The sequence below is a fragment of the Oncorhynchus clarkii genome, chromosome 4, assembly GCF_045791955.1.
Source record: "Oncorhynchus clarkii lewisi isolate Uvic-CL-2024 chromosome 4, UVic_Ocla_1.0, whole genome shotgun sequence".
Taxonomy (NCBI): domain Eukaryota; kingdom Metazoa; phylum Chordata; class Actinopteri; order Salmoniformes; family Salmonidae; genus Oncorhynchus; species Oncorhynchus clarkii.
The window spans coordinates 57,964,641-57,978,795 of NC_092150.1; positions in this window are offsets into that span (position 1 = coordinate 57,964,641).

Consider the following 14,155-nt stretch of genomic DNA (forward strand, 5'->3'; position numbering starts at 1 on the left):
CATCCATGTCATGTCTGTTTTGATCCATTCACATTTGTCCTTATTTTATTGACAAGGCACAGATCTAATCAAACAACAGCACACTGACACAAGACTGGCAGAGAGACACAGAGACAGGGAGACGGACATGCAGACATGCTGACAGGCAGGCAAACAGAATAGGGACTCTTCCACATGAAAGGTTAGCGTTAACAGACTGAGTTCCTTCTGTGTCCACAATGTCTCTTACTAGTTATAAAAAGTAATTTCCTCTCTTCCCCTCTCCACTGTTGCCAAATAGGGCTGGAGGGTAAAAAAAAGATGCCGCTGTTCCCTGAGGTTAGTAGTATAGAGCAGCTCTATCTGAGCTTAGTGTTTCTTTCATCTGAGGAACAGGATGTACTTAGCACCCACTCAACATACACACACACACACACACACACACACACACACACACACACACACACACACACACACACACTTGTGTAATGTAAAAACTGTTGTACTGGCATTTACCTGCCGAACATCAGCTCACTTGGACTGTGGTGGTAGGGGTGGCAATATTTGAGGTGTGTCCTTAAAAACAAGCGCAAAAGTGACAATTTCATGCAGTGCTAAATTTTAAGACCCACAAAAAGCAGGTCTTAGCAGCAAAGGCTGTTTAGCAGCATCGCATTGGTGCACCTTTTTATCCTGGCCATTAGCCTTTGCTCCATTCATCTTTCCCTTGATCCTGATTAGTATCCCAGTCCCAGCCACTAAAAAACATCCCCAAGACCTGATGTTGCCACCACCATGCTTCAACATAGGGATGGTGCCTGGTTTCCTCCAGACGTGACACTTAGCATTCAGGCCAAAGAGTTCAATCTTAATTTCATCAGACCAGATCATTTGGTTTCTCATGGTCTGAGAGTCCTTTAGGTGCCTTTTGGCAAACTCCAAGTGGGCTGTCTTGTGCCTTTTACTGAGGAGTGGCTTCCATCTGACCACTCTACCAAAAATGCCTGATTGGTGGAGTGCTGCAGAGATGGTTGTCCTTCAGGAAGGTTCTCCCATCTCTCTGGAGCTCTGCCAGAGTGACCATCAGGGTTCTTGTTCACCTCCCTGACCAAGGGCATTCTCCCACGATTTCTCAGTTTGGGCAGGCAGCCAGCTCTAAGAAGAGTCTTGGTGGTTCCAAACGTCTTCCATTTAATAATGATGGAGGCCACTGTGTTGTTGGGGACCTTCAAAGCTGCTTTCTAATTGGAGTTGATGACAACGCATCACATAAAAGACCATAAATTCACAACTTGAAGCAACCACATGTCGACAAAAAGGTCTGAATGGTGTCAGAAATGTTTATCTTGTATTCTTTTGAACATAACATCATTAATTGGGGTATTTAAATTACTATATAGGTAGAGAACACTGAACAGAACAAGGCTATGTCAATAATTCAATTTTGACCAAAATGCAAATAGAACCTTATAGTCCCAAGCTCTCGATTTAGAGCATGTGGAGCACATTCTGATTGGCCAGTGAGGGGCCAAACCTCAACATACCCACAACTTGTTTATTCTTCAAAACCCAGCCATTTCTTGCCACCCCCAGCTACTGCGTCCATAATTCCCTTTGGGAAAATAGCTGACACACCCCACTGGGCACACACTCGTTGAATCAACGTTATTTCCACGTCATTTCAATGAAATTACATTGAACCAACGTGGACATTGAATTGATGTCTGTGCCCAGTGGGACCGCGAACCTATAACGCTACCGCCAGCACTAAGATTTACCATTCCGTTAAAAGATTTACCAGTTTGTTAAAATCGAGCCCAGAGAGAGAGAGAAAGAAAGAAACTCAGACTTTGCAGTCTCTCTGTGGACTCATTGGTTTCTCTCAGTGGGGAGTGGGTTTAGGGCTGGGGTTTATTTTATCGTTTACTCTCCCAGCAGGACACAGTGTTCAGTCAGAATGGACCACAGGTCAACCTAGCCACAATTGGTCACAGTGGATTGATTCAGACTGTTTGTCTGCTTCTACCTCCCTCTGGTTCTCTCTCTCTCTCTCTCTCTCTCTCTCTCTCTCTCTCTCTCTCTCTCTATCTTGCTAGCCCCCTCTGTCTTTTAACTCTCTCTCCTTTACACTGTCTGTCTCTATCTCCTTTACCCTCACTTCCTACCATTCTTCTTTCTTTCTCTCCCTCCATCTCACCCTATCTCTCTCTCCCTCCCTCCTTGTCCATTGATATGCATGGAGGAAGGAGCCCTGGGCAGGAGGTGGGAGAGAAGAGTTCTGGGTAGGTATAAAGTGTTTGTGCATCGCCACAAGAAATTCCTGGTGGTGTGTCGGCAGGCTTTATCACAGCTTGACAGAAGCCAGTGCCCCGGGGTGAGAGCAGGCAGGCAAGCGTCCCGGCAGTGGCGCTCCACGCCGTCCCTCCCTCCAAATGCCCCATGGGTAGTGGTGAGTCATGAATTAATCAGGCACCAGGCTCTACAGCAGACAGGACCCGAGAGCAGCAGAGCAGGGGAGTAGTGGATGGATGAACGATTTTGGGTTGGGGCAATGAGCTGGAGGTGTTTGACTAATAAGCGCAGTTAAATCACTGTTGAAAATGAAATGTGTGATGTGTCAGCGTTGGATTTTATAGAGGACCTTGAAGTACATGAAGAACATCTCATTCTCGTACATGCAGTATAAATGTATTGACTTCTAAGGCATACCACCATAAAAGACTCTTGCAATTGAAGTGTTTTCAAACCTTGTATAAGCCCAACACCACCCCTGGTATGAGTGATTCTAGTATTTCCCTGTCTGTTGTGTTGTCTCACCTCTCCTCTCTCACACAACGTATTAGCAAAAATCAATTTCAAGTAAAATCGTTATCAAACACATCCACTCTGCTTTCCTTTCTAAATCCTGCTGCATGTCCCAGTCGATCCCCTCCCCTGGTGCTGGCATATGCAATCACCGTCCCAAATGGCACCCTATTCCCTACATAGTGTACTTACTACCTATGGGCCTAGATCAAAATTTGTCCACTTTATAGGGGGTAGAGTGCCATTTAGGACAGAGCTGGAGCCTGGCCTGGCTCTGTGACAAGCTGTACAGATGGGGCTCAGGCTGGAGCTGCATGGTTAGCTGGGACTGGGATTGTGTTACCAGGCTAGTACTCGAGATGCATGGGGAAAGGGCTGGGGATAGTTTATAGGGCTGAGCCTGCGGCTGAGGCTATAGGGTTGGGACTATGGCTGGGACTGATGCTTGACCTGTGACTGAAATACAGAGTTATTGAGGCTGGGACTAGCTATGTTACAAAGGAAGGTGAAGCTGCTTCCACAGCTCTGCTGACAGGCAGCAGCCTGCCCTCCCTTTGTGTCCCCTTCCCGGACCACAGAGGAGCCCTAATGTGAGAGGGGAAGCCCTGACCAGAGAGAGGGTCTGTATTCCAAATAGCACCATTTTCCCTATATAGTGCCCTACTTTTGACCAGAGCACTATGGTCCCTGGTAGTGCACCACATAGTGAATAGTATGCCATTTGGGACAATGCTGCTCTGTCTCCCCCCAGACTGACACCAGGACCAGCCAGGCAGGCAGGGTCCTGATCTCAGACACACGGTGCTGTCTCCAGACCTGGGTTTAAATAGTATTTTAAATCTTTAAAATACTTTAAACAGTTGCTTGGAGTCCCAGATGGGTGGGGTTTGCTCTCTTGCCTTGTCACCACCAGCTGCACTGGCTGAGCCAAACCACATAGGCTGATGTATGTGCACCTTCCATTCCCAAACAATGGAGATAACAAGGATGGGGGGGGGGGGGTCAGAGAGAGTGAGGGGGAGGAAAGAGAGAGAGAGAGAGGAATGAAATGAGCAAGTGAGGAGGAGGGACAAAAAGAGAGAGCAGAAAGCGAGAGATGATCAGAGTGATCTCATCTATGCTGTAGTTGGTTTATAGGAAGGAACAACAGTTGTTCATTGGAAAAAGTGAGCTCAAGACCTGGGGAGCTCTGAGGTACCGGAAAATCACCTTTATAATAAAGCATTGCATGCATATCATCGCATTTGCATAGTTTTCTAGACTTGAGCAGTAGAGTAAAGGAGCTTGCAGAATTTTTTTGTAGCCTAGGGTCCGGACGAAAAAAATAGGGCCTTTTATAAACGCATTTCATGTAATTCTATGCCACTTTACATGACTGGAGATTTTAGTAGAATCTTTTTTAATACCGCACAAATATGTCAAGCTACTTTAACACTGACAAACTGAGAACATGAAAAACAACCTTGTATTGAATCCATAAACAACCTAGGCCTAGACGCATATATTGTACGCTATGAGGAGGAAATGATAGTCCTGAAAAAGCTTTCCAGTTTCAATGACTCACCCAATGATGTGCAGCTCACTCACCAGCGATGGCCGATGCACTCTCTCTTGTATCGCTCTGGGCCAGCAGCAAACCACCCTGCATCCCACTGCTGACTTCTTTTTGAAGCTAAGCAGGGTTGGTTCCTGGATGGGAGACCGGCTGCTGCTGGAAGTGGAGTTGGTGGGCCAGTAGGAGGCACCATTCTCTGGTCTAAAAAAATATCCCAATGCCCCAGGGCAGTGATTGGGGACAATGCCCTATGTAAGTGTGTTGTTTTTCAGATGGGATGTTAAATGGTTTAGTTTGTAATAACAATGCTGTTCGCTCAAATGGCCTATTTGGAAGTTGAAAAAAATATTTCCGTAGCCTTATCGATAGATAAGTATTTTTGTTTCAGCAGGAGCTATTGGCTTTCCAAGCTGTGCTATCCCACAATTGTATTAGAAATATTGCAAAAGGCCTGTTTTGACTGCATACTATTCACCAACAGAGATGCCACGTGGTCTTGACTGTAGGCAATGCCTTGTGATTGGGCTACATACGATCCACAGGGAAACTATAAAAATAAATAAAAAATAAGCTATTGATGGCTAAATTATAGGCCTACTCCTGATGTAGTATTTTGAATTCTTTCATTTCTGAAAGACCAGCAGTAATTCTATAATTTTGGCAAATGTATTTACATTCATCAGGGGTGCTGCATCCCCACCAGGACCCTTCACATGGCTATGATTCTTCTATCAGGAAATAAATGATGGTAGACGCAGGCTCAAGTTCATCAGAGCAGAGAGAGGTAAAGAGATCATAGAAAGTGAACATCATTCTGGTTCTGTGAGAGATACAGGCATGCTTCTCTCTTGCACTACATCAACTGCCAAGAGTTCGTCCTTAGGCTAAAGTGTTGTGCAAATAATAAACCTGGGTTGGCCAAACCCGTAACAATTCTTTAAATATCAGGCGCTTCCACATTAGTATACCATTTTTTTAGGGGGCAGGAGAATTACAGAGGAGAGAACTCGAATGAACTCTGATCGCTTTTATTTGAAGTTTTACATTGCAAACAGTGAAAAATGTTTTGTGCCATGAAAGATAAATAGGTTCCATAACGAAACAGTCCAAAATTGAGAGGTGCCCGATCCTGTTCCAGCAAGAGCCGGCTCAAACTGGGCACTGAGGAACAGTAATCACTGTGTTCTGTTTTGTTGTGTTTACTCTTCAATCTTGTATTGGATATGGTGTTCAGCACTACTGCTGCGAGACTCATCTCTCATTCTGTACTCTGTACCATTACAAAGAACTGTCGTTGCCTGGGTACTGTATCTCATTTCTATTGCCATTACCTTTACAAATCTTATCTAAATCTCAACTCTGTTCCCTCAATCTATACTTCACTTTGAGTCGTTACTTCCCTCAATCTTTTTTTTTAAGGGGTGGATCAGCTTAATATTGTGGAAAGAATGTAATTGTCTGCATAATTTCCAATACCCCACATATATTTTTTGTAAATATATATATATCCATACACGCATGCATACATATACATACAGTGCCTTGCGAAAGTATTCGACCCCCTTGAACTTTGCGACCTTTTGCCACATTTCAGGCTTCAAACATAAAGATATAAAACTGTATTTTTTTGTGAAGAATCAACAACAAGTGGGACACAATCATGAAGTGGAACAACATTTATTGGATATTTCAAACTTTTTTAACCAATCAAAAACTGAAAAATTGGGCGTGCAAAATTATTCAGCCCCCTTAAGTTAATACTTTGTAGCGCCACCTTTTGCTGCGATTACAGCTGTAAGTCGCTTGGGGTATGTCTCTATCAGTTTTGCACATCGAGAGACTGACATTTTTTCCCATTCCTCCTTGCAAAACAGCTCGAGCTCAGTGAGGTTGGATGGAGAGCATTTGTGAACAGCAGTTTTCAGTTCTTTCCACAGATTCTCGATTGGATTCAGCTCTGGACTTTGACTTGGCCATTCTAACACCTGGATATGTTTATTTTTGAACCATTCCATTGTAGATTTTGCTTTATGTTTTGGATCATTGTCTTGTTGGAAGACAAATCTCCGTCCCAGTCTCAGGTCTTTTGCAGACTCCATCAGGTTTTCTTCCAGAATGGTCCTGTATTTGGCTCCATCCATCTTCCCATCAATTTTAACCATCTTCCCTGTCCCTGCTGAAGAAAAGCAGGCCCAAACCATGATGCTGCCACCACCATGTTTGACAGTGGGGATGGTGTGTTCAGCGGTGTTGCTTTTACGCCAAACATAACGTTTTGCATTGTTGCCAAAAAGTTCAATTTTGGTTTCATCTGACCAGAGCACCTTCTTCCACATGTTTGGTGTGTCTCCCAGGTGGCTTGTGGCAAACTTTAAACAACACTTTTTATGGATATCTTTAAGAAATGGCTTTCTTCTTGCCACTCTTCCATAAAGGCCAGATTTGTGCAATATACGACTGATTGTTGTCCTATGGACAGAGTCTCCCACCTCAGCTGTAGATCTCTGCAGTTCATCCAGAGTGATCATGGGCCTCTTGGCTGCATCTCTGATCAGTCTTCTCCTTGTATGAGTTGAAAGTTTAGAGGGACGGCCAGGTCTTGGTAGATTTGCAGTGGTCTGATACTTCCATTTCAATATTATCGCTTGCACAGTGCTCCTTGGGATGTTTAAAGCTTGGGAAATCTTTTTGTATCCAAATCCGGCTTTAAACTTCTTCACAACAGTATCTCGGACCTGCCTGGTGTGTTCCTTGTTCTTCATGATGCTCTCTGCGCTTTTAACGGACCTCTGAGACTATCACAGTGCAGGTGCATTTATACGGAGACTTGATTACACACAGGTGGATTGTATTTATCATCATTAGTCATTTAGGTCAACATTGGATCATTCAGAGATCCTCACTGAACTTCTGGAGAGAGTTTGCTGCACTGGAAGTAAAGGGGCTGAATAATTTTGCACGCCCAATTTTTCAGTTTTTGATTTGTTAAAAAAGTTTGAAATATCCAATAAATGTTGTTCCACTTCATGATTGTGTCCCACTTGTTGTTGATTCTTCACAAAAAATAAAAGTTTTATATCTTTATGTTTGAAGCCTGAAATGTGGCAAAAGGTCGCAAAGTTCAAGGGGGCCGAATACTTTCGCAAGGCACTGTATATATACATACACATACCTATATAGACATATCCTTTTTTTTAACAATATACCTTTATTATTATTCCCCGCAAACCCTACCACCGATCCCCCAAGTGGAGTAAACTAATAAACACTTTGGCTTTTACCTTCAATTTATCCATCTTATACACATTTTACAGACACAGTCTACTTTACAATAGTTCTCTCTTGATTGTTCTTAGTCCTTCCTCTATTTCTGATGTCCATCCAGTTTGATTTCTATTTGTAACTTTGCTATTTCACAAAAGTTCCAAACCTATATACATTTTACAGATCCCGTATGCTTTACATTGTTTATCTTGTTATTAGTCCCACCCTTCAGCTCCATTCAACCTTCCCATTTATCTCTCAACATCATCCATTTCAGGATTTCTATTTGCCATATATTTTTCAACTGTGCTGTGATGCTTCACAAAATAATTGAACCTTTCTATTCTCATAGCCTCTACAGATTGTAAATTAAAAATAAACATTTTTGCTAAAATAATTATTATATTATTGATTGATTGACTATGGCTTTTCAAATCACCCAGTATTGCTATCTGTAACGTTAGTTCTAGGCAAATGTTGCAATTCTTCAGCCATTCCTGGACCTGTGACCAAAAACGAGCTACATATGGAGAATACCAACATAAATTGTCTAATGACTCTGCCTCTTCACAGCAGAATCTGCAGAGCTGGGAAGATTGTATCCCCCATATATATAACATTCTATTAGTTGCAAGAATTTTGTATAGTAATTTAAATTGAAAAATTATGCGTTTTGTATCCGCCGTTGTTTTACGTATCAATTCATAAACCATGTGCCATGGAATGGGTACATCAACAATCTCTTCCCAACTATTTTACAATTTATATGGCACAGCTTTCAGTTTTTTGGTCCTTAAATGAAATTGGTATATGTTCTTTAATACAGGGACCTTACTTTTTTCCCCTTCTACTTGCCTCTTCCATTTTTGTGGTAATGCTGCAAATAATTGGTTGTAATTGTGGGTAGAGCAAACATTTCCATAAGTCTGTTTTAGATGCATGTGTGACATAACTCCACCAGTGATATTTATGATATCATTCACTAAAAATGTACCTTTTTTTTTATTTCTTCAAAAAATAGTTTTTTTTATCAATTAGTATATTTGAATTTAACCACAATATTTTTGTATTATTTGTTCTGTCTTTTCAGGTGGATTAAACTGAAATTGCAACCAACTTTCTAAGGTTTGTTTAAAAAAAGAAAGATATTTTGGAGATTATTTCCTTTTCAAACAACCGAAAGTGGGCAGGTGTAATCTGAATAAAGGGAAATGGGCCCTTCTTGAACATAGGATGAGACATTCGTACCAATTTACTAGAGAACCAGTTTGGATTTAAGTATAACTTTTGCATGACTGATGCCTTTAGTGAGAGGTCTAATGCTGTAACGATTCTCTTCTTGTGAAGTAGAGGCGGACCAAAGCGCAGCGTGGTGGTTGTTCATTGTATTTTATTTACGACACTATACATGAACAAACTAACGAAAAAACAAGAAACGTGAGAACTCAAAACCTAATACAGCCTATCTGGTGAACACTACACAAAGACAGGAACAATCACCCACAAACAAACAGTGAAACCCAGGCTACCTAAGTATGATTCTCAATCAGAGACAACTAATGACACCTGCCTCTGATTGAGAACCATACTAGGCCGAAAACATAGAACTGCCCCAAAACATAGAAAAACAAACATAGACTGCCCACCCAACTCACGCCCTGACCATACTAAATAAATACAAAAACAAAGGAAATAGAGGTCAGAACGTGACAGTACCCCCCCCCCAAAGGTGCGGACTCCGGCCGCAAAACCTTGACCTATAGGGGAGGGTCTGGGTGGGCGTCTGTCCGCGGTGGCGGCTCTGGCGCGGGACGCGGACCCCACTTCGCCATTGTCTCAGTCCGCCTTATTGTCCGCCTCCGTGGCTTACTCACCATGCCCATCCCTCTCAATGACCCCACTGGACAGAGGGGCTGCTTGGGACAGAGGGGCAGCTCGGGACAGAGGTGAAGCAGCTGCTCGGGACAGAGGGACAGCTGCTCGGGACAGAGGGACAGCTGCTCGGGACAGAGGGACAGCTGCTCGGGACAGAGGGACAGCTGCTCGGGACAGAGGGGCAGCTGCTCCGGGCGGAGGGGCTCTAGCGGCCCCTGGCTGACTGGCGGCACTGGCGGCCCCTGGCTGACTGGCGGCACTGGCGGCCCCTGGTTGACTGGCGGCACTGGCGGCCCCTGGCTGACTGGCGGCACTGGCGGCCCCTGGCTGACTGGCGGCACTGGCGGCCCCTGGCTGACGGGCGGCACTGGCGGCCCCTGGTTGACTGGCGGCACTGGCGGCCCCTGGCTGACTGGCGGCACTGGCGGCCCCTGGCTGACTGGCGGCACTGGCGGCCCCTGGCTGACGGGCGGCACTGGCGGCCCCTGGCTGACGGGCGGCATTGGCGGCTCCTGGCAGACGGGCGGCACTGGCGGCGCTGGGCAGACGGGCGGCACTGGCGGCGCTGGGCAGACGGGCGGCACTGGCGGCGCTGGGCAGACGGGCGGCGCTGGCGGCGCTGGGCAGACGGGCGGCGCTGGCGGCGCTGGGCAGACGGGCGGCACTGGCGGCGTTGGGCAGACGGGCGGCACTGGCGGCGCTGGGCAGACGGGCGGCGCTGGCGGCGTTGGGCAGACGGGCGGCGCTGGCGCTGGGCAGACGGGAGGCTCCGGCAGAGGCGCCGGACAGGCGGGAGGCTCCGGCAGAGGCGCCGGACAGGCGGGAGGCTCCGGCAGAGGCGCCGGACAGGCGGGAGGCTCCGGCAGAGGCGCCGGACAGGCGGGAGGCTCCGGCCGAGGCGCCGGACAGGCGGGAGGCTCCGGCAGAGGCGCCGGACAGGCGGGAGGCTCCGGCAGAGGCGCCGGACAGGCGGGAGGCTCCGGCAGCGGCGCCGGACAGGCGGGAGGCTCCGGCAGAGGCGCCGGACAGGCGGGAGGCTCCGGCAGAGGCGCCGGACAGACGGGAGACTCCGGCAGAGGCGCCGGACAGACGGGAGACTCCGGCAGCGCTGGAGAGGAGGAAGGCTCTGGTAGCGCCGGAGAGGCGGGAGACTCCGGCAGCGCTGGAGAGGAAGGCTCTGGTAGCGCCGGAGAGGCGGGAGACTCCGGCAGCGCTGGAGAGGAGGAAGGCTCTGGACGGATGGGCCGGAGAGACAGCCTGGTACGGGGAGCTGCCACCGGAGGGCTGGGGTGTGGAGGTGGTGACGGATAGACCGGGCCGTGCAGGCGCACTGGAGCTCTTGAACACCGAGCCTGCCCAACCTTACCCGGTTGAATGGTCCCGGTCGCCCTGCCAGTGCGGCGAGGTGGAATAGCCCGCACTGGGCTATGCAGGCGAACCGGGGACACCGTGCGCAAGGCTGGTGCCATGTAAGCCGGCCCAAGGAGACGCACTGGAGACCAGATGCGTAGAGCCGGCTTCATGGCACTTGGCTCGATGCCCACTCTAGCCCGGCCGATACGCGGAGCTGGAATGTACCGCACCGGGCTGTGCACCCGCACTGGGGACACCGTGCGCTCCACAGCATAACACGGTGCCTGCCCGGTCTCTCTAGCCCCCCGGTAACCACAGGAAGTTGGCTCAGGTCTCCTACCTGGCGTAGCCATACTCCCTGTTAGCCCCCCCCCAAGAAATTTTTGGGGCTGACTCCCGGGCTTCCATCCACGACGCCGCGCTGCCTCCTCATACCAGCGCCTCTCCGCTTTCGCCGCCTCCCGTTCTTCCTTGGGGCGGAGATATTCTCCTGGCTGAGCCCAAGGTCCTTTACCGTCTAATTCGTCCTCCCATGTCCATACCTCCTCGCGCTGCTCCTGCTGCTGCTTTCTCCTTTGCCCATTACCACACCGCTTGGTCCTGTTGTGGTGGGTGATTCTGTAACGATTCTCTTCTTGTGAAGTAGAGGCGGACCAAAGCGCAGCGTGGTGGTTGTTCATTGTATTTTATTTACGACACTATACATGAACAAACTAACGAAAAAACAAGAAACGTGAGAACTCAAAACCTAATACAGCCTATCTGGTGAACACTACACAAAGACAGGAACAATCACCCACAAACAAACAGTGAAACCCAGGCTACCTAAGTATGATTCTCAATCAGAGACAACTAATGACACCTGCCTCTGATTGAGAACCATACTAGGCCGAAAACATAGAACTGCCCCAAAACATAGAAAAACAAACATAGACTGCCCACCCAACTCACGCCCTGACCATACTAAATAAATACAAAAACAAAGGAAATAGAGGTCAGAACGTGACAAATGCTTTAATATTTAACCATTTCTGCCCTCCAAATTCATATTCGTTATATAAATAGGATCTTTTAATTTTATCTGACTTGCAGTTCCAAATAAAATTGAATATTTTTTGTTCATATAATTTAAAAAGCAGGTCACTAGGTGTAGGCAAAACCATAAGCAAATAGGTTAACTGTGATATGACTAAAGAGTTCATCAGGGTGATTTTTCCACACATAGACTGGTATTTCCTTTCCATGGTAGCAAGATCTTATCTATTTTTTGCTAACTTTCTATAAAATGTATTGGAGTGAGATCATTTCTTTCTTTTGATATTTGTATTTGTATTTTTTAAATGTGTTTTATTTATCCGTTATTTTACCAGGTAAGTTGACTGAGAACACATTCTTATTTGCAGCAACGACCTGGGGAATAGTTACAGGGGAGAGGAAGGGGATGAATGAGCCAATTGTAAACCGAGTATGTCCACAGTACACTTATCATAATGTGGTTTTAATCCAGAGAGGATAGCAAAAGTATCTAGATCCTCTATGAGGCCGTGGAGAGACTCAAATTGTGGTCTTAAAAGAAAACATGAATCATCAGCGTACAATGACACTTTAATTTTTAAGCCACGGATTTCTAATCCCTTAATATTGTTGTTTGATCTATTCTTAACAGCTAACATTTCGATTGCAATAATAAATAGATATGCTGATAGTGGACAACCTTGTTTTACTCCTCTAGATAGTTTAAAACTTTCTGAGATGTAGCCATTATTTACTATTTTACACTTAGGGTTACTATACATAACTTTAACCCATTTTATAAGAGATTCCCCAAAATTGAAATATTCTAGGCATTTATATATAAACTCCAGTCATACTTTATCAAAAGCCTTTTCAAAATCAGCTATGAAAACCAGGACTCCCCAATATTTCATAGTATTCTATTGTTTCCAGTACTTGTCTTATATTATCTCCAATGTATTGTCCATGTAAAAAACCTGTCTGATTAGGATGACTAATATCTGACAATACTTTTTTAATTCTATGCGCCAAGCATTTTTGCTAGGATTTTTGCATCACAACACTGAAGTGTAAGAGGTCTCCAATTTTTTAAATGGACTGGATCTTTATACAGTGCCTTGCGAAAGTATTCGGCCCCCTTGAACTTTGCGACCTTTTGCCACATTTCAGGCTTCAAACATAAAGATATAAAACTGTATTGTTTTGTGAAGAATCAACAACAAGTGGGACACAATCATGAAGTGGAACGACATTTATTGGATATTTCAAACTTTTTTAACAAATCAAAAACTGAAAAATTGGGCATGCAAAATTATTCAGCCTCCTTAAGTTAATACTTTAAACAACACTTTTTATGGATATCTTTAAGAAATGGCTTTCTTCTTGCCACTCTTCCATAAAGGCCAGATGTGTGCTGTACCTATGTTATGTCTGAAAAAGTCAGTTATAAATTCTTCTGTCCTAGTTCTAAACAATTTATCATCTAGTAGGCTTTGATCAAATTTCCAATATCCTCGCCCACGTGGAAATTCTGTAAGAGTAATATATATGCCAAATATTGATGATCCGACTGCATTCTGTCCCCTATCAACACTTTAACTTTTGCTGCCAGAGAGAATGGCATAAGAAAGTAGTCAAGACGACTAGCTTGATTAAGCTTCCCTCAATCTTAACTACTATATATCTGTACATATAAAGTCAGGTCCTAAATGATTGGCACCCTTGATAAAGATGAACAAAAGATAATAAAATAAAAAATACAGATACTGAGCTATATTGTATGCTTAGGTTGTGTATATGGGCTACAGTGCATTCGGAAAGTATTCAGACCCCTTGACTTTTTCCACAATTTCTTACTTTACAACCTTGTTCTAAAATTGATTAAATTCTATTTTTTTCCCTCATCAATCTACACACAATACCCCATAATGACAAAGCAAAAACAGGTTTTTAGAAATGGTATCAAATGTATATAAAAAAAACCTAAAATGTCACATTTACATAAGTATGCAGACCCTTTATTCAGTAATTTGGCAGCAATTAAAGCCACGAGTCTTCATGGGTATGAAGCTAAAAGCTTGACACTATTTGGGGTGTTTCTCCAATTCTTCTCTGCAGATCCTCTTAAGCTCTGTCAGGTTGGATGGGGACTGTTGCTGCAAAGCTATTTTCAGTTCTCTCCAGAGATGTTCGATTTGGGTTCAAGTTCAGGCTCTGGCTGGGTCACTCAAGGACATTCAGAGACATGTCCCGAAGCCACTCCTGCGTTGTCTTGGCTGTGTGCTTGGGGTCGTTGTCCTGGTGGAAGGT